Consider the following 20,050-nt stretch of genomic DNA (forward strand, 5'->3'; position numbering starts at 1 on the left):
CTGAAGGAAGGAAAATGTCTTCCTTTTCCAAACTAGGGATAAAATTGCTTTACATGAACAAGCACTTAAAGCAATGTCATGACAGAAAGGGTCACCAGAAAAAACTCAGATAAATGTATCTTTTAATCATATCAATTTTAAATACCCCATGTGCTAAAACAATAGATTGTGAATAAGCATCTTCAATTTTAATGCAAGACTTTAGATGTGTACAAATACCACATAAATTGCATTTTAATATAAAGAAAATGACAGTGTAACTTATGTTAGAAATAATTACTACAGTAATAAAAATATATATATAGGACAGCAAAAATTTATATAAAAATTAACCGTGCAAGAATCAAATCATCCTGAAACTGCTTGGGATCTCTGTGCAAGGCTGGATGCTGACCACCTGAGCTAAAATCTGCACTCTGAAAAGCAACCGAACAGGCCCAAGAGCTCCCAGTGCTGTTTGTGAGGTGGTTATTTGTTCTTGTCAAAGATGCCAAGCCAGTCATCGAGAACAGCTCCAAGACCTTCAATCTCATTTAAGAAACACATCCAATCCTGGAACTGATTTGATTATTTTATTTTGGTGTGTGTCCTCTCCCCTCCCCCCCCCCCATTTTGAAAATTAAAATCTTATGAAATAATTTTAATCTTAACATTACTCAGCTCTTTTAATGTTTTAGAACAGTAGGATTCAGAATGACTCAAACCCTGGGCTTCTGTTGAAAATCCATATGATTAATATTTGTCTGAGATGTAACATAAGGAGGGGAAAAACTACAGCTTCTGCAAACTGGCAAGCCTATTTTACCTCCAAACAACTAATTTTTTTAATAGGTGGAACTTGAAAGTGCTTTTTGCTCTGCATTACAGTCAGGCACTTCTATCCTTCCCCTCCTTTCCAGTTTAAGTCATTTCAGAAGGCAACAAGACTGCAAGAGTTATAGTAACTGAATCACAATATGTTTTACTGTATGTCAGCATTTCACATACTTTCGGAGGCTGAGATATCTTAAAGGAAATGAAACTCTTCACTGAAGAGCCCGACTATTTGCTAGTCAATGTCCATCTACATTTGCTTTAATTCTGTTTTTTATAAACCCTCAGATAAGTTCTCATTCATCTTCTCCCCATAGTATTTCCCCACACTAACTGCAGCAATTCACAATAATCAGAAGATCGAGTATCACTGATGGCACCCAAGCTGACATCCATTCAAAGCACGAAGAAGTCCACCTCTTGGTCTTTTGCTTCAGGCTCTCTGCAAAGACAGACTGTTTCATGGTTCACACCGTCAAACACGTTAACACGGCCCGAAACAGGGCAGATTTTTTATAAATTAAAGCTGCAGCTTTGTATAGCACTGCCTCGCGTTATCTAGAAAGCTCTGTGAAGCGCTCTGCCCTAGTATCAGATACCAAACCACAACCTTAAAGAGAAGAGCATACGGTCATTTTTTTGGTGATTGTTTGCTTTAGTCCCGTTTAGCATCTTTCACACAAATTCTATTACAAAACACTGGGTTGCAAAACAGAGGTTTCATACAAGAACAAAACAATAACGACTAAATTTAATTACACGCTTCAGAAGACGAAATAAGTGACAGGTCTGCACACAATTAAAGGACAGAAAAATTTTGGTGGAACTTAAAATATTTCCTTGACTAGCAATACTCTGCATACTTTCTAAACGGCAAGTTCCAGGCACTCAGGAATTGCATCAATCTGAGCACTGATATTCTCAGACAGTATTAAGTACAGAACACAATCACTGCATTATCACTGTTCCTAAGTATTTACATTCCATGAGCAAGCACCGCACATCAAGCTCTGAGATTCTGAATTTCCTCCTAGTTTGATGACACCTTTTAAAGTGACTCTGGAGCTAACCAATGAATCAAACGGCCCTGTCTTCAGTGACACAACAGCCTTAATTTATGACTCTGGCAGAGAAGACGGTAGCTGAGGAAGATGTACAACGTGCCGCATATTGTGGGAGGTTTATTTTTTTGTTTCTTCACCTTCAAAGTCTTATATTCATATATTTTGTGGCATTTTTAAAAGTTCAAATGTTCTAGGAGAGAACCATGCATGGTTCTGTATTCAAAAATATTTTTGCAAGGTTTTCTAATTAAGTTTGAGCCCCAAGTTTTTCTTTAGAAACTACTTGGACAAATTAAACACTAGATAGATTAGTACTCAACTAAGCAACATGAAGATAATAGTTGAAAATGTCATTACCCAACATAAATAAAAGAGATGACATTGGTAGCCAACAACTTCAAGTACAAGATTTATATGACCCAAGCAGTCTATCGAGACCAACTTTTCAGGCACTGGGTAAAGGGCTGAACAAGAGACAGAGCCCCAGCTATTTGCTGCACCACTTGAACAGTCTAGAAGACACCCCTGTAAGCTGAAACTCAAATTTTTCATAATTAAGAGATAAAATATATTATATATTATTCTTATAGCCTTGGTTCTCCACATATTCAATCCATATAGCTAGTTGTACTGCTAATTGTACAGAAATATACATAATTTAATATTGCCTATATTTTGCCATATTAGACACCCGGCGAGACACATCCATATACTTATGATCTCCCTCTTTTTCCTCGCCCCCTCGTCCAAGATAAAAACCAGTCTGTTCTCTGGAAGCACAAGTTCACCCCAGCTATCACGCTTAAGAATCACAACCACCCACTGAAATTCCCCATCCCATTAGAAGACTTTCAGGATTGTATGGGTTTGTCATGTGGTTTGTTTCATTTTAATTTGTTGATAGAGTTGTTATTCCTGTTAACATTACTTCAGACTTTCCCCAACTGTAACCAGTAATTACATCTACTTATCTGTCACTTAACTGTCAGATCAGTGACCATCTTTCACACTACTTCCAGTTTTTCCAGTAGGAGCCAGGGAGCAGCTGTAGGTTTTCCTCTACACGCTCTAATGACTTTGCAGTCCCCCAATATTCCCACCCCCAACAGCCACCGACTCGCCACAAGAGCTACCAAAAAACCTCCGGATCCTCTATTTATACTTAGGGAAGTGTATGAAATTCTGGAAAGCACAAACACTCCTGCGGCTAACTCCGTCGGTGAAGCACAGCAGCTCCTACGAACCAGAACAAGCTTGCGCTGGCAACTGGCGGAAGAGGAAAAGCACCCAGCTGCCAGCAGGGCACCGCGTCCCACCCAGCAATCGCTCCGACCCCCCGGCCAGATTCTCAGGAGAAAACGGACAGAACGTTTTTCAAAGCAGAGACCAAACTATAACACAGAACTCCACAGAACACGTCAAAACCACCAGACTCAAAGCCTACTGTTTTCATCTCTTCCAGCGCTTTTATAGTGGGTTTAGAAGCCGGCTACCTGCCTCTCCTCTCCAGACCATTTTGCCATTCTTTCCCCCTCCTTTCCTAACACTCTCTACCGAGCAGAGAGCAGCCACCATTCTGCTGTTTCAGAAACTGATTCTATATAATCTAATTAAACTCTAAGCAATTTTTTCCTCAACTCATACTTAGCTTTGAGACTTACCGTGTCCCTATTTCAGAACTGAAAAGCAGCCTGGAAAATCATATATTTTCCAAGCTATGATAATCGGTCTAATAAAAGATAAAATGTCTATTCCCAAACTGTATAATTGACAGGAAGGAACAGATGGGAGCCTTACTGTGCATTAGTTCAGATAATATTACAGCATAAACTAAACTTGTGTCTACCTGATATAAGCCATTTTGATGCTTTTCAGGATCTCCAATTGAGATCAAACTAAAAAATAAAGAAGTTGATAATCTCAGCAGTACGTGCAGATAAAAGGGCAGATTAAAAAAAAAAAATATCTATGTGTGTAACGCAGCAACAGCTACAAAGTATGATACAAAAAGCATCTAATGACTTTGCACTTTTCCCGCAGACGGGGAGTACCCTCAGACCTACCCTTGACACAGCACTCCCGCAACGCACGCAAGTCAGAGCCCCTTGCCACAAGGCGGATTTACGGAATGTCACAACCCGAACAAGTTGTAGGTAGGTATAGAAATAAAAATATAAAAAAGGAAGAGAGACAAGAGTTTCCCTACGTGTTGGATAAAGGCGGGAACTGCCTGTTGCTGTACAGACTTCCAAGCCGGACTGCGGGGGCGGCTGGCGCTCTGGGGAGGCAGGAGCGCTCCGAGCACCCGCACACGGGGCATCTGCGGCGCCGGCCCCGGCACGGCGACCCCCGGCGGGAGGGGACCCCCGGCCCCACGGCCGCCACCCTCCCCGCCGGCCACCGCCCCGCCGCCCCACCCGGGGAGCCCTCCGGAGGCCGCCGCGGCCCGGCCCTGCCCCGCCACCACCCTTCCCCCCCGGAGGCCGAGCGCGGCGCCGCGGCATGCCCGCGCCCCGGGGCGGCGGCGGCAGCGGGGGAAAGGGCCGGCAGCCACGCCGCCCACCCCTCCCCGACCCCGGCGCCCGCAACCCTGAGGCGGGACCGCGCCCCTCACCCGCCCGACGACTGAGGGCGGCGCCCGGGCGGGTCTCCCTCGCCCGGCGGGACCCCCCCAGCCCCGGCGGCGGGGCGTTACCTGCCGGCTGTTCCCGCAGCGGCGCTGCCGGCCGGGCTGCGGCGAGGCCCGGGGCTGCCTGGGCGCTCCCCCCCGCTGCGGCTGGGCTCTCCCCGGCGAGTACCGCCCCCTCCCCCCGGCGCTGCGGCGCGGTGGTGCCGCCCATACCCCTCCCTTTCCCGGGCGGGATGGGGCCGCCCGCCAGCGGCGGGGCGGGGCGGGGACCCGCCCGTGCGGGAGCTCCGCGCTGAGGGGCAGCGGGGCCCAGCCCCCCCCCCACGGCCCCGCTCCGGGCGGCGCCGCCCCGGGCGGGAAGCGCACCGGAACCTCCCGCCCGGCCCCCGCCGCACGCTCTCCGCCCGTCTCCCCGAGTCCGCTCCGAGCGCGGCGCGGCCGCCGCAGCGGGGAGCGAGGCCCGCGGTCCCCCGCAGCCTGCCGGGGCTCCCCGGAGAGGGGGCGCCACCACCGCCCCGCGGGACCGGCCGCCGCCGGGGGAGGGTGGGGGCCAGCGGAGTCCCGTCCCGTCCGGCGGCTCCGCTCCGCCCCGGTACCTGCCGCCTGTCCGTCCGTTCGTCCGCCCGCCGCCCGGTGAGGGTCCGCGCGGGTGTCACCGACCCACCGCCTCCATGGCGCTCGGTAGGGCGGGAGGAGCTCCTCCCCCTCCCGCATGGACCCGGCCAACGTGACGGGCCGTTGCCATGGCTGCGCAGTGCTGACGTCAGAGCACTTAAAGGGCCAGCGCCCCGCTCTGCGGCGGCCCCGGCGCTGTGCCGCCCCGCCCCGCCCCGCCAGGAGCAGCGGCCCCGGGCCGTGCGAGCAGGGGAGGGACCCAAGCGGTGGGTGCGGGTGGACGCGCCGGTCCCGCACAGTCCCGCACCCCGCGGCGGACGCGGGGAGCACATGTACCCCTAGGGTCCAGCTGCCGGGGTCACGGCCCCGATCCCACGGAGGGCCCCGCCGCCCCAACTAGGGCCGAACCACGGTCCCGCCAACGCGCGTACGGCACAGCCAGCCCGCGGGGCGCCCCCGCTGCGCCTCCCGGGGAGGGGGCTCCCTTGCCCAGGCCGCCAGCACCGAGGGGGCACCCCGGCATCACCCATCCTCTCAGCACGGGTGTGCTGCACCATCAGCAAGATCTCTGTAACATATTTTACACGAGCATCGTAACCACCGAGGGTGAAGCGATCTCCGAGATACTCGTGTATTGCCGATAAACGGCGTGGTGTTAATGGCAGTACCTGCCGGAACACACAGCACAGACCGCAATGAACAGCTCATCGCTTACCTTAAATCAGCCTTAAAAATATTGATACACTTCCCTTAACTGACTCAAACCTATTATCTTAATAGCCTTGTCCTGGTCGCAAAGTCTACATCGTGCTTCCCCTGTGCTGCAAGGCGTCTGTCCGCCGTCTTGAGGACAGATGTCTCTCAGCAATACGTTTGCTTTGCAGTTAATGAGCAATCACATGGCAAAAACCAAGAAGGAGCAGGTCTGGATTTTGCTGGACCATGCTTGAAGAGGAAAAACCCTTTCTCAGAGTCACTGCATCACTGTAGAAGTTGCTTAACTTTTTGTAAAGGGGGGAAACTGCTGCAAGGACAGCCCGCCCCTGGACTGCGCTTGCTCCCTTACGTCTTCCTTTCTTCAGTCTGCAGAGGCCTGAGGGGCGGTTACGGACAAGGTGCGGTCCCAGAGCGGGCACGTCGCTTCTCATCATCTGGTTTGAAACAGCTCTGGAAAGCAACAGGCAGTAAGCAAAGCCCCAGAAAAGTTCCAATGACAGGTAGTTATGAAACGATCAGGCTTTGTCCTTCCAGCGGAGCAAATTAAAACATTTTATGAAAATTACATCATTTATCCTCCTGACTCATTTGTGAGACAGGGAAGATCCTTCGCTGCCGGCTGGGAAAACGAAGTGCAGAGGGCACGGTTCTCAGCAGGGGACCTCGCCTTGCCAGAGAGGCCTTGATGGAGCCGTGGTGGTCCAAGGCCAGCAGCAAAGCAAAGTTTGCAAGGAAGGATATCATTTCTTAGACCAACCGATACAAACAAATTGCCTCTCCTTATAAAACTCCTCTCACGTATTGCGCATCCTGTTTAGTCACTGACGTTACGTACGTATTATACAAAAAAGTCAGGAACTCCTAACGAAGCAGAAGTCCCCAGTCCTGCTACTGGCAACATTTTACAACCCGTTTTTATCCAGTTCTGCTTCTGACCACTGGTTTCACATGCCAAACCATACCCTGCAAAACCAGAGCTACCCTAATGGAGCTATTCTTATGCCAGCTCAGCAATACGCTTCGTATTATTTTAGAATTCCTGTAAGGAATCAATGTGTTCTCCAGCGAAAGGGAGATGTTGAGACAGCGCCAGGCGAGATTTGAAAATCAATATCTAGATCGTTTTCTCTAACATATTCTCCCTGAATTATGAGTTACCACAGCCAACGCAGCACCTTCAGTTTCTGATAGATTAAATGCTCCTGGAGGCCCCCAGTGCTTGGATTCCTGCCCGATGAGTCTGAAACACCTCCCGAGGGAAGGTAAAGGAAGGGAACCTGTTTGGAGATTGTGCTGATTCAGCTGTAACTGAAAACCTCAGCCAAGGTAGCTCCGGCAGTGCCCCGAACACCCTTTTGACAGAAATTTTGTGAAATGCTGTGTGCTAGTACAGTGAAGGGGTACTAGGAAGCAAGGAGGCATTTTCTGAAAAACTCCCCAGTCTTGGCAGGGCCTGAGACCAAAAGATGGACAGGCACGTGTATAATCTCGATGGCTAAAAATACCACTGAAGTCTGGGCATGCCTTTTCCTGGTTCCAGAGAAATGCAGGGTTCGCTGCCGGCCTGGTACTTGCCATGTTCTGGAAAGCCCCCACACTTCATCAGCCCATTAGCTAATTCCTTCCCAAAACACTTCAGGATATACAAGAAGTAATTGTGTTTGTTCAGGAGACAAGTTAAAGCAAAAAAGCCCCAGATAACTAAGAGAAAGATCCAGAGGGAATCCCCTGCCCTGGTGTGACTGAATCACGCCACCCCTTTGACTAACTTTAGGAAAACAAACCCTAAAATTGCTCACTCCGCCTTCAGAACTCATCTATCGATATGGCAATCCACTTTCTTGACACCTCTGTGATGGCAGCACTGGTTTCCTTTCATCATTGGTTTGTTTGTTGGTTAAATTGGGCCACTCCCGCGGCATGTGCAGTGTCCTTTTGCTTTGTCCTCATTCTTTGAGTCTGCCTGACAGCACGACTGCTGCTGTAATCCACGCAGCTACTCGGGTGACATACGATAACCTACACCTTCTTCCCCTTACTTTTCCATTGGTCTCTTCAGGTCTAGGAATTAAAATGGTGATTAACTCCTTGCTAATAAGTGAACAGTCTCATGTCATTCTTTATTCAAGCTTTATGAAGGGCCAGCGACTTCAAAGTTCATTTACCAATACAGTTTAACTACTCTGTTAAGCAGGATTACACATATTATCTTTATATTCTATATACATGATGGGATAGCATGTCTACCTTCAGATATCCCTTCCCTAATTTGTTCCTAAATACGAGAGCCAATACAGTAAGGCTTCACCTTCAATCTCCTGCTTTTATTCCCACTGAAGTCTAACGCTCCTTCATTTCAAGAACCCTCCACTTGCTCAGCGCACAACTGAAGCATGAAGGATCACCTTTTGTCATTCCGTCAGTGGTTCTGCTTACGTGTGGGTGACCTTCCACAGCACCCAGGAGCGGTGCTCTCTCTGCACGCCAGCCCACACCCTACGTGAAATCATCTGAGGTGGCAGTTTAGTTCAGACAGCGCACGTGTCTCTCTACAAGTCCCAGAAAGAATGCATATGGCAGCTGCACTGGCTGCTTGCTGCCAGCTCTGGTCTTCGGATCACTGTTTAACTGGGCAGGTGGAGGGGAGCATCCGTGCTGTGGTTTCCTGGTGTTACTGTGCTACCAAGAAACGGTGAACGTCAGTTTCCAAGGCTGCCAATCTAGCATAATTCCATTCCTTTTATAGCCAAATGCTTATTCTCTAATATTTAATTCAAATAAAGGATCAAGGAAAGAGAATGTAAGGAGAAACAGTACTAATATTTTTCTTATTATTTAGGAGACTGAAGAAACAGTGGATGGCAGAGAGTGCATTTACTTTTTGAGGTCTGGTAAAACAACTGGTCAAGCGGCACAGTTGGATCGTGGTGCAGCTGCAGTTGTGAGGCTGGATTCCTGGCTCCAGAGCGAGCCAGGTGACTCATCCTTTAAAGAGAACTGAACAATCACCGAACGCTATGTAAATAGAGGAAAGGGGAGTGGGTATATATGCATCGATGCTTTATCTATGGCCTATATTTATACATGTATTTATGAATAATACATGTTAATATTTCTTTCAGACAAAACGATGAAGGACACTCATGGAACCGCTGGAAGTGCTCATCATAAAAGAACAGCATCAAAATCCAAATGGGCTGAAAAAGCCACTTGATCTCTACTGTTCCTCTCTAGGACTAGTTGCGACACTGAGAGATCAGGAGCGGGTTTCACGCGCTTACTGTAATTTGCAAGTATGTATTTCACCAGTGTGTAAGATCACTAAGTGAGGCAAAAGACAATGCTCATATTAATCACCACACTTCTGCATATTCTCTGCTGCTGCAGTCTAACCCACTTGTAATAATGGCACGCGAGGGCTGAGAAAACTCTCCAGCATGTTTTGGAAATTCTTTTGATTTCTTCTGGAGGGGGAGAGGAGTAGGCAAGCAGAGAAAGGGGAATCTGTATTTAAAACCTGCATAGGAAAATTTAGGAGTCTGCCTACAAGTCCCAGACACAGCGGATGAAGCCTCACATCAGCTGTAACTCTCTGGCAGCTGCTTTGCTTGCAATGGCCAGGGAGAAGGCTCCTTTCTACCAAGGGTGTGGGTGTGGAATTGTAATAGACGCTTCCATAAACTGCTGTCTGCTCAAATGTCATGACGTTGGCTTTCTGCCCCATTTTCAACTGCAGAGAACAGCAGATGGGAGGGGCAGAAACAATGAAGATCCCTTTTTAACTCTCAGTTTGAAAAATCTCCCAACTCTTTTCAGCAAAATAGCTCTTCTCCTAACTATTGTGAATGGTATTTTCTAGATCCTACTGTGGAAATTACAATTACTTTACCATATACCTAACCTAATCCTAAACCCCAAGAATTTTACAGTGTGTGCAATAGGGAGCAAAGAAGGACTAGTGTCGTGGTTTAGCCCCAGCCGGCAGCTCAGATCCACGCAGCCGCTCGCTCACTCACCCCCAATGGGATGGGAAAGAGAATCGAAGGGTAAAAGTGAGAAAACTCATGGGTTGAGGTAAAGGCAGTTTAACAGGGAAAGCAAAAGCCATGTGCAAGCAAAGCAAAACAAGGAACTCATTCCCTCCTTCCCACAGGCAGGAGGTGCTCAGCCATCCCCAGGGAAGCAGGGCTCCATCACACCCAACGGCGATTTGGGAAGGCAAACGCCATCACTCCCAACATCCCCACTTCCCCCAGCTCTATACGCTGAGCATGACGCCATGTGGTGTGGGACACCCCTGGGGTCAGTCGGGGTCAGCTGTCCCGGCCGTGCCCCCTCCCAGCCCCTTGTGCCCCCCCAGCCCCTCGCTGCTGGGGTGGGAGGCAGGAAAGGCCTTGGCTCAGCAGGGACGGAAACATCCTGGGGTTGTCAACTCTGTTTCCAGCACAAACCCAAAACACAGCCCTGTACTGGCTACTGTGGAGAAAGCTAACTCGACCCCAGCCAAACCCAGCACAACTAGTTAGCTGCACACAGAATTGCAAGGGATCACTTTTTGTGAGTTTCCAGTTACTTCTTCGATAAATGAAGAGCGTGATGTACATTAAAGTTGTGTTCCAGTTATAAAGTAGAATGAGTAGAGACAAAAGAAAAGATGTCAATAGTCATGGAAGGAGCTTAACAAAGCAATCCATAACTGCCATGGCTAGTAAAAGAGCGTGGAATTAGGAAGAAAAAAGTATTAAAGAAGTATTATTTTGTTCAGTCTGTTCAGCAATTGTTTGGCCCTTTTATGGAACTAGACAGGAAGCCAACTGAAGAAGCACGATCATGACCATTATTAGCTTTAGAAATTCTTACAAATATAAGCTAGTTTCCAATCACAACAAAATCAAACTACTTTTCACATTTTTAATGAAAGATTCTTGCATTCCCCTGCTACCCAATATCTCAGAAAATAATAGGTGTACTGTGTTTTAGTACACCTTATTCGCAGAGTGCCCCCAACAAATGAGGACATTTACAACAGCCCAACCCCACAGTACACAAATACAATGCCATCCCACTGAGCGGAGTTCAGCGGTGCTAACTGCAGGCTGCGGAGCTGCAAGCTATCAGGTGTCACACTGGCAAACGCTTTGGGGAAAATCAGTGCGTGAACTCAGGATTTAACCCAGTGAGTTGCAGTTGCACGGTAAAGATGACAAAGGCTATTTATTCCTCAGATCTGGAATCTAAGCTAACCTCCAGGTGTAGCGCAGCAAGAAATTTTCACTGCAGTCAAGTGAGGCACATTAGACAAATTACAGATCTGTTTCACCTCCCTCTGAACTTTGAGTCTGAGCTTACACTGAGTTGTCAGGAGTATTACTCAAACTTGCAATTTCTACATTTTGCCATTTAACTTAAAGAATTTTTGGTACCTGTAGAGTTTTATGGTCATGAATGAGGAACTCTGATACAAGAGGCTGGGTTTCCAGGTCTACAGAGAGACAGAGACAGTTTTTAGTAAGCTTTTCAGTGTACTGCTGCTCCTGGCTCTTAACCTGCCTCTGCATCAGCATTGTTGCTACAACCCCAGCCATTCCTGAGGGAAGAGGCTTCCAGCGATAGTGAATTAATGATCCTGGAAATGGCACCGTGGCCTAGGCAGAGAAACAACACTATTTCTACTGTTATCTGCAGCAGTTTTAAAAGACTGTAAGTAATATAAAATTATACAGCAACTGCACCTATAACAAACTCCTGTGCCCTGATGGTGGACACTTTATCTGAATGAAAGGGGGTGGAGGGAACAGAGAGACCGCTGAGGGTTAGGGAGAAGGCAGTACACACTCTGCAGTGCCTGTTCAGATCTGTACCGTAACTGTGCTTCACTAGCTGCTAGGGTTTGCTACTTGCATATCATCTGTTAAATGGGCTGAAGAATCTAGAACGTTTGGGATTTTTTACAGTTTGAAGGCTGAGATGTCTGTGGTGGTTTGGATGTGTACATCGATGATGACTCAACATTTAGACCTAATTCAGGAAAGGAAAATGAAGAACAGAGGCTTATTGGGCTTAATCAACTCATACACATTAAGGAGCACATGGGAGAAAATACTTGGTTTCATCTGTGTTTTCCTTCAGTAAATAGCACTAGTAGATGCACAGTTCTTTTCTGTCAACAATTTTAAACCATTCTTCAACTATGAGTCTCTTTCTGTGGGAAAGTAAGGCACGGAGTGGTGTAAACAGCTTGCCAAGCAACCAGCGGCAGAGCCAAAATCAGAATTCAGCCTGCCTGCCCACCTGCTTTCCTGCTACCCTTGCTGCCGAGCAAGTCGCCCAACGTGAGAGCTTTTCAGATGGAAGAACAAATGAGCAAACAAAGGAGTGAAATTAAATATAAGCAAAGTGCAAATGACCAGTACGAGAGCCCGAAGAAGCAAAATGCAAAAAGAAACAGTAAAAACATTATAAAATAAATTTAGAGATTACAATACAGAAGTAATTTCCATTTTAACGCGTGACTGCTAATGGTGTGTTAATGATTTTCCTCATATACACAGGGCTTTGGTCCAAAACTCTGAATGAAACCATTCATGCTCTTCCGTGTATCTTTTACCAGAAGATATCAGTGCTCCTTAGCCAAGATGCTCCTTAGTGTCTTTCATTTTGCTTGCCTGTTTCCACTGCGTGTCATTTCAACACTGGGAAAGCATCGGCTTGACAGCTTCGCAGGCTGATGTTCTCTCTTTGCAGAGACGGGAAGGATGTGCGGCAGCAGAGGAAGCTTGCTACAACAGCACTCAGCTGCACGCCTCAGCTCAGCTCTGCCCCGAATGAACCCGCTGGCACAGCTCCGTCCCCCTTTGATTGCGAGAGAGTCAGTTAGGGACAGCAGCAATACTGGTTTCTGTGATGCTTTTTCTGCTAGAAACTGGACTCAGGCACAGTTCACATCATCCATCAGGCTCTGTTAACATGGTAACAGTTTCTAGTCACTAATGACCTGGGCTGGATTTGACTGGGCAACCGGCCATAAACAAGAAAGCCTCCCTAAAGCATTACCAGCCCCTCTGAACCATTCAACCCTCTGTAATGCTGGGGGGGGGACTACAATCCAAAAAACCACAAAAAACCCCGCAAAACCCACTTTTTAAAATAAAGCTTCTCACAACTGACAGGGAAGCAGCCACCCCCGCACACACCTTATTCACTCACTGCACTGAACTGGCATTCCTTCAAGAGCTGGGAAGGGCCCAGAGCTGCTGATTCAAAGACATTTGGAAGAAGAACTCAAAAATCAAGGTTTTTGTTCCTTTTTGGCTTCTTGCTTCTTTCCTTGGCCTGCTCTGCCTGCCCATGCTGAATGTCAATCAGCAGAGCAATAGCACCTTTGCAAAGAAGTCCCGAGTATCTTGGCAAATACGTTAACAAGCATGTGAAAAGGCCCAAGGTTTCCACAAGTCCAAAGAAGAAAAGGTTGCTTTAGAGTGGTGGCGGCTAAGCGACAGACGGGGACAAAGGGTCAGGAATCAACAAAGTTACACAATCTTGTCTAAACTATAGCAGACACAGAGGTATCTTTTTCAGAAAAGACTTCTAAATGACCCTTGTAGTGCATCCACAGCTTATTTTCAGAGACATTTGCTTACATCAAATACCCCTGGACAAATTCCCACAAGGAAATTGCCAGAATCAGTTGCTATCTGCACTTGGCAGAGAATTGCGTCTTATGTCAAAGCGGTTGTGATCAACCCAAAGCATTTCTCAAAAAAGGCAGTTGCATTTTTATTCAAGTCTCTGCCACCCTGTAATTGACAGCTATTTGATGTTCAGTGCCATCTTGGAATGACTAACAGCTCAAAAGTTTATTACGAATTTCTTATGAACCTGTGGTTAGGACCAGCCTAAGTGAGCAAACAGAAGAAACTGAATTGAGTTCAACAAATTCAGGTCTCCTTCTTCGATGGCCCGATGAAACTGGATGATCTTTTATAATCACTGGGAATCTGTTTCTTTTGCAACCTGTCAGTCTGACAGCCACATTTAAAAAGGAGCTGTTTTTTTGATGATTACCATATGAAGCTCTAAGTGACTGAGCATTTCATCTTTCTGTTTTAGCAAGCAAATGGTGTATTTACTATGTTTAATAAGATTTCCAAGGCCACTGTCTCAGGATATTCCCTACAATTGTTTAAAGTATTAATATAACACTTTGAATCCTAAAAATAAATGCAATGGTTTTAAGATGGCTGGTCAAATTCTGCAGCTACATTGATTAAAGTCCTAAACAATTCTGTTCACTTCATGAAATTCATTGCAGTTTCAAGCACCTGTAACAGGGAAAAGAATTTACCCTTTTTTTTTGTTTTTTTTTGCATCGCTAAAACAGAACGAGAAAACAAGAGCACTTAGTAGTGCTAATATGAACCTTAACTTTGTCTCCATTGGGATGAGGCATACTGTAACAAAAAGATTTAATCTTTCAAGGCTAAATCATGTTCAGCTATCCCTGTTGCGCAGGCAGGGTAGGCCTGTCAGAGAAGTATGAGAAGAGGTTTGGTTGTTCTTTGGATTTCTTCAAGTTTCCTGGTAGATCCCACCGCAACAGGAAACTGGGGAGTTGAGCAACAGATCTGGCACAATAACCTAATTGATCTCTCAATTATTTGTACTAAAGAAAACTAAAGATAGCAAAAGGAACTGGAGGAGTCAGGATATGCTGGCTTATGTGTGCGTTGTAGAAATGATTAGCTAAGGCAAAGAACATCAGATGGAATAATGTCCCTGCATGATTATCTTCCAACTACTCTGATTAGTGACAAATAGTAGAGAGCTGGAGATCTATACAAATGTCATTAGACCAAGGGTTGTAATGTGATTTAGTGACGTGGCTGCAGTGATAGCTGGTTCCCTTGACACAGCAAAACAAATGGGGGTTTAGCATTGTTGGTTCTCTGCTGTGCTAAAAAGCAAGCATCCGACATAAATGTTGGTCTGTACGAGAAGGCAAGCAAGGGGCTGATGCTTATCAGCATCACTGTGTATCAAACCAATGACTTGAACTGGCATAAGGAGAGTCAGGCCCTAAGATAAAATGTACTTCAGAACACTGCAACAGTGCAATGCAGTTTGATCTTTCCAGCACACCATAATAAAGATTAATTCCTTTTCCCACTGTTCCCCTTCCTGCTTTTCTTTCACTCCCATCACCTTGCTTTGTATTTGACTCTCACAAGCCAGGCTCTCCCTGGTTTCTCCAGGTGGGGCTTGCTGGAGAACACTCCCTGCAGTGGCAGCGGCCAGCAGCTCCCGCTGCACAGCTTTGTTTCGGGGGATCACCAGTCCCAGTCATACTGGCTGCGCTCCAGCTGGCCAGCTAGTTCTTAGATTGCTTTTTCTGGCTATCTATTGGGCAGTTGTCATCCCGTAATAGGAAAATTTTTAACTCTTCTCTCAAGGGAAGTAGTGAGAAATAAACTTTCTTTGGGATAATGAGACATAATGCTGCTTGCAACCCCATGAAAATTTTGGGGTTGTTTTTGTAATCTTAATTTTATCCTGGTTAGTTTAACCCAGTGGTCTCTGGGATGATATGGCAGCGCTTCATCTGCTTCAGGGCATCATACCAGGAGGGCCAGAAGAAAGTCTGTAGGAAATTGCCCCAGTCCTTTTCTACTCTTCAGCCAACTGAGAACGACAGAGAGCCTCTGCAATGACTGGAGGATAGGAGTCCAGGTCTGTTCAGTGCAGCAGCCTAAATGCTTTCATAAGCAAATGGGGTTTTGTTATTAAATAATACAGTTTTACAAATAACTGAATCTTGATATAATTATTTCCAACCAACTTCCATCCATCAACAAAATCAACACAAGAAGACATCCTTAGTGAGTATACAGGACAGAATGAAGTTAACTATTGAAAACTTTGTTGTCAGATTCATATTGGTGATTAGGTTCTTTGCAGACTAATTGCAGCTGATCTCTTTTTTTAGCATTTTACAGTATGTCTGTCATCATCAATCTACAAAGCATACGAATACAATTTTCTGTTTTACAACCTCAATTTAATTTCATTTGTAAGCCCTAGGAAACAAATTTAGCAGTGTTGTGCAACTGATGAGCAAGGCCCTGAAACACAGTGCACAAAAACATATTCCCTCTAACCTCTATCCATCTTCTGGAGGACATAATGCAGTTACTGTTCGCCTTCTTTCATGGTCATATTGTTCATAGCAGTGGGAGTACGCTTCCCTCATGACATATGACTGGCAAAACATCAGTGGACATTGAAAACAGATGCTCCGCAACAGTCTTCAGACACTCTGCATCTAAGCAGAGATGAATGGAAGGAAGATATTCTCAGCCTAAGATAGGAAAAGGGGGAGATGGTTCATAAGCTTCAGCACTGCTTTGAAGGCCTTCATGACATAAATAGTAAATTAAGTACCTGATGCGGTTGAACTAGACGAAGCAAGAAACAAGCCCTTAGCACTAGTTTTGAGTGATCATTAAACAAAACACTATTTGTGTGATCATTTTGTTTTTCTACAATGTTCGTAAATTCACAAGGGAAGGAGGGAGCTTAAGCACAAAGGACTGTGCTTTCTGTTTATTCTGGACACAAAATAATACCCAGAGCTTCCTCTAAAATCCTGCTGAGAATGTAGACTAAAAGAAAGCCTCCAAGAGGAAGTACTGAAAAGTAAATAGGCAGTGCAGGCAGCGCTGCTGAGACCACCACAGAAAGTCAGTCAGTGTGTCAGAGTTCTGGTTAGTACCCTGAACGTAAGCCTGGGAGACAGAAATTGCCATATAATTCTTTCTGCAACATATAATTACATTCTTAACCTCTTTATCTTTTTTTCCTTTTTGATAAAGAGGAAATAATTCATTTCCAGGAATATAAGTGGCTTTAATTCACTTGGATCAAGCCTCTTCCCCTCCCTCCATCAGCCCAATTCAGCGCCTGACTCAGAACCATCATTCTTACTGCTTCTGTCAGACTGTTCCACATTTCCCGGTGGTTTTCACTACTGCAGTTCGGAAGCACTCTTTGTTCTTATAGTCTCAGTGCCTACTAAGGTTTTTCTTTTCATGTTCTTTGACGTTTATTCCCTAGGAGCCAGATCCTTGTGTCCTTACACGTGAGTCAAATCTCCCAATGAATTTGCAAACGTGCAGGATCAGCAACTTAAAAAGTTTATTTGTTCCTCAGGGTTCTCTATGCTCGCAGGAAAAAGGACGCCTATAGGCAAACACTGCATCACTAGGTTTCATCTTCACAAAAAGGAAGCTTAGAGAGGAAGGAAGGCAGAAGAGTGCAAAGCTAACGATTAAAAAACAAAAAACAGACTTCTTGAGTTTTTTTCCTGACAGGCTGGTGGTTACAGATGCAGTTACAGGACACTGAACTTACACGTTTCTCAAAATACATCAAAAGACTCCTTCGCTGGGTTGGCACAGTGTCAGCAGTAATAGCCGGTTCCAGAGTATTGTCAGAATAATATGTATCTTTGGATGTATTTTTGAGACATCTTTCAGTTGGGATATCTTTACTACATTTACATTTAGGCACCTGAAATTTCTAACGGCCTGACACCTCAGGCTGGAAAACGCTGCCTGCTCCCATTTACTTCAGCTTCAGTATCTGCGTCAGAGAACGCTGGCCTGGCGTGTCAGAAAATGTAATGTATTCAATTTATGTCCTACATAAAAGTTGAGATCAGCTTCAACGACTAGATCCAATCGGCAGCTTTAATTCAAATAAACAGTGCTGCTGACAACGCTGTTTCTGTGGATAAGGACTCTGTCTCACAAACTTACATATTAGACAATCTTCAGATTTCACTTTAATGTCAGAAATTTTATGGCAGGTAGTCTTGGTGATGAGCCATGGATTGACGCTATCGAACTATCTAGTTGTGTGAAAATTCATCGTGAGACAGTGCCATTAATACCTTCTTGTGCAGCAGAGCAAAAACCTTTTCTTGTTCTCTGTCTGCTGTGCACGTATAGGACAGAGCTATTGCCATAGACTGATGTCTTCTCCAGCCAGAGAGATTATTCTCATCTTTTCGTCTGACGTTTTACAGCAACAGAGTCAACTGCATTCCCTAAGTAGTTCCTACATCAGATCTTTTAACTTGTCGATGTCAATTTGGATTACATGCACGTAGTCTTATGTAGACAAACCCTCAATTTACTGAGCACGTGAAATACCACATCTATGTTTCTCGCCTAGATATGCAAATGTTTAATGACCTACACTAATATACACATATGCCTCATTTCCAGTCTGACTCTATCTGCACTCAGCTTACTGCTGTTGGATCGAAATACATTGCAGGCATATATTTGGTTGAATTGTCCATCATTTCAGTGTGATCTAGCTTGGGATATGTAAAACTGATATGTACTTCCACGGGTGTTTTACAAAGACTTTTACCCTAACTTCGTTGATTATCTAGGTCAACCATCCCTAGAATTTCTACAAAAATCAGGTAGATCCATTCACAGTCATTTACACAGTTCAGTTTTCTACATTGCTTCCATTTGAACTGAGATAATTTCCATACACAACAGGTCCATTTCCACACAAAAAGCATAGCACAAGGGTTTGAATGCTCGGCTAAAGTCAGACCTAAGGCTCAGGTGGTTCCACCTCATGCTGAGAGAATTTTGTACACTTCTTTGTTTAACCTTGAAAACAGAACATGCAGGATAGAGTCCCATCGCCTATCAATGATGCAATAAGCGTATGCCACATCAGCACTACTTTGCCAGCATTCCAACAGGAAATTATATTTTATAGAGGATATTTTATTCTATTGGCATTATCATCGGTGTCAAGGCCATCAGTGAAAGCATTAAGCAGACAAAAAGTCTGCCAGAAGATCTCAGTTGTTTGTGCTACTGCATGTGCCTTTATCCCTGATGGTACCCCCAAACCACGAGAGAATAATCTTTTTATGAATAAAATTACTTTAAATTCATATCAATGCATGCTAGAGCAGTGAGATGCTCTGGAATACTGAAACAGCTTGTGAATGGAAAAATCATTCGTTAGTACAAAATAAGGGCGTTGCTGCATTGTCTGCAGGAGATGGCAACATTCAGCCTTCTGGGGGAATACAGCAAGGAAAATTTAATGCAGCAGGAAATCTTTCTAAGCAAGAAGTTGGCCATCTGCTAAAAAATTCATTTTATGTTGTAAAAAGTTCCCCGTATTTCTCTTTCTTATTATCATTCTCTTTCAGATGCTACTCCTTCAGGTAGTTTTAAGGAGTCACCTAGAAATACTCCTCTCCTTAAAAAAATAAAGCTCACAAACCCAGGCAAAGAGGAAAAATTGTTCAATAAGGTTTTTTTATTATACTATATTTTGCCCCTCTGGCCACCACCACTGAATATAGAATTTCTTCCATCTTCTTTTTGTTATGTGTGCCTGTTTTGCAGACTGAAGAAAATGACTGTAAATCAGCTTGCATTGAAAATGCCATACTTGCAACTAAAAGGACAGGATATTATGCCATTAAAAATAAGATTCAGTACAGTGGTAAAAATTTTGACTGACAGAGGAGCACCTTTTGAGTCATAAATTCTCATTTTTAAAGGACAAAAGGGACTATCACAATCACTGTCTGAATTCCTACACAACAGAGACAATGTAATTTCACACAATTATTCCTACGTCAGTCCCCTGCCTTGTGATCTGCAAAAACGCCTTCTACTTTACATGTCACACCCCACGAGCAAAAGACACAGGGATTCTTGAGGTTTATCGAAGACATTTATCAAAGAGATTTACAAAAAACATTATCAGCAAAGCAGAATCAAATCCTGGCTCTAAACAATCTTGAACATAAGATGAATCAGCACAAGGAAATAATGGTAGGATGGGAATATCTTTTAGAGACATCATCTTTTACAGGATGCACACAGGGTAAAATCAAACTATTTTATACTTCACAAAGTTCCTGTAATTGGATCTTGCAAAATGGATAAATACTGTAATGGATCTGTTGCTTCATTAGCACACACTCTGATAACCTGCAGTACAACATCCATCAAGCTCTTCATTCCCTCTGGGGAAGGCTGCTGCAAGCGGTTGAGACGTGAGTCAGGCTCTGTAGGATCAGCAGACTCATGCCTTTAGCTTGAGTACTGGCCACAAACAGGAGGCCAGGCAGGTTGGGGCCAGCGTGCAAAAGTCAGGGGGGGAC

The 20,050-nt window shown here is 45.3% G+C and overlaps 1 protein-coding gene and 1 long non-coding RNA gene across 3 annotated transcripts in view; one reads left to right on the forward strand and one right to left on the reverse strand.

The window, feature by feature from the left end:
- The window catches only part of GNB4 (G protein subunit beta 4), a 32,576-nt gene extending 27,347 nt beyond the window's left edge, over positions 1-5,229 (reverse strand). Inside the window, exon 1 of the mRNA XM_064458054.1 lies at positions 5,103-5,229. The gene's annotated coding sequence lies outside the window, so the exon portion shown is untranslated. The remainder of the gene's footprint in view (positions 1-5,102) is intronic.
- LOC135314419 (uncharacterized) lies at positions 4,756-15,165 on the forward strand. 2 transcript variants are annotated; one of them, XR_010373934.1, is made up of 4 exons: positions 4,756-5,139; positions 6,204-6,338; positions 8,678-8,857; positions 8,961-15,165. It is a non-coding gene; the product is annotated as an uncharacterized LOC135314419 (long non-coding RNA). The 2 variants fall into 2 exon arrangements; XR_010373933.1 differs by having other exon boundaries at positions 8,678-8,813.
- Positions 15,166-20,050: the final 4,885 nt, after the last annotated feature.

Source organism: Phalacrocorax carbo, chromosome 7, assembly GCF_963921805.1.
Source record: "Phalacrocorax carbo chromosome 7, bPhaCar2.1, whole genome shotgun sequence".
Taxonomy (NCBI): domain Eukaryota; kingdom Metazoa; phylum Chordata; class Aves; order Suliformes; family Phalacrocoracidae; genus Phalacrocorax; species Phalacrocorax carbo.